The sequence below is a fragment of the Mauremys reevesii genome, linkage group 10 (assembly GCF_016161935.1).
Source record: "Mauremys reevesii isolate NIE-2019 linkage group 10, ASM1616193v1, whole genome shotgun sequence".
Taxonomy (NCBI): Eukaryota; Metazoa; Chordata; order Testudines; family Geoemydidae; genus Mauremys; species Mauremys reevesii.
The window spans coordinates 40359064-40360423 of NC_052632.1; positions in this window are offsets into that span (position 1 = coordinate 40359064).

Here is a 1360-nt window from a genome sequence, read left to right on the forward strand (position 1 = left end):
AAATAGGCTAGGGACACTCAGAGCATGACGTTGCATCCCTCTCATCCTGGCTAATAGCCACAGATGGACCTGTTCTCCAGGAATTTATCTAGTTCTTTTTAAAATCCTGTTATAGTTTTGGTCTTCACAGCATTCCCTGGCAAAGAGTTCCCTGGGTTGACTTTATATTGTGTGAAGGAATACTTCCTTTTGTTTTTTTAAAATCTGCTGCCTATTAATTTCATTGGGTGACTGCTAGTTCTTGTGTTATGTGAAGGATTAAATAAAATTTCCTTATTCACTTTCTTCGCATCAGTCAAGATTTTGTTGACCTCTATCATATCCCCATTAGTCATCTCTTTTCTAAGCTGAAAATTCCCAGTCACTTTAATCTCTCCTCCTGTTTCATACCCCTCATCATTTTAGTTGCCCATCTCTGTACCTTTTCCAATTCCAATATATATATTTTTAGGATGGGTGACCAGATCTACACACACTATTCAAGGTGTGCACGTACCATGGATTTATATAGAGGCAATATGGTATTTTCTGTCTTATTATCTATCCCTTTCTTAATGATTCCCAACATTGTTTGCTTTTGTGACTGTTTCTGCACATGGAGTGGATGTTTTCAGAGAACTATCCACAATGACTCCAAGATCTCTTCCTTGAGTGTTAACAGCTAATTCAGATGCCATCATTTTGTATGTATAGTTGAGATTGCTTTCCAATGTGCATTACTTTGCATTTATCAACATTGAATTTAATTTGCCATTTTGTTGCCCAGTCACCCAGTTTTGTGAGATCCCTTTGTAGCTCTTCGCAGTCTGCCTGGGACTTAACTATCTTGAATAGTTTTGTAGCATCTGCAAATTTTGCCACCTCATTGTTTACCCATTTTTCCAGATGAATATGTTGAATAGGACTGGTCCCAGTACTGACCCCCTCAAGGATACCACTATTTATCTCTCTCCATTCTAAAAACTGATAATTTATTCCTACCCTTTGTTTCCCATCTTTTAACCAGTTACTGATCCATGAGAGGATCTTCCCTCTTACCCCATGATGGCTTACTTTTCAAAAGTCAATTTAAATTAAATACTTTTTTTTAAATGTGTATTTTTTTAGAAATCTAGACCTGTTATGTGTTTTGGTGAAACTTGCATTATTCTTATGTTAAATTTGCATAATCCTAACAAAAACATTTACTTTATTCATATCTCTTTTATATATCTCATTGGTCCTGACACCCCCCCCCCCTAATTTCAATTCCTGGGGAAACCACTGCATGAGCCTCTCAGCTGCCGCTGGTTACAAAGTGCCCAGCCCTGGTGATTCTGCAGAAACACGTGAAGCCACGAACCCTGAGGGCTCGGATCCC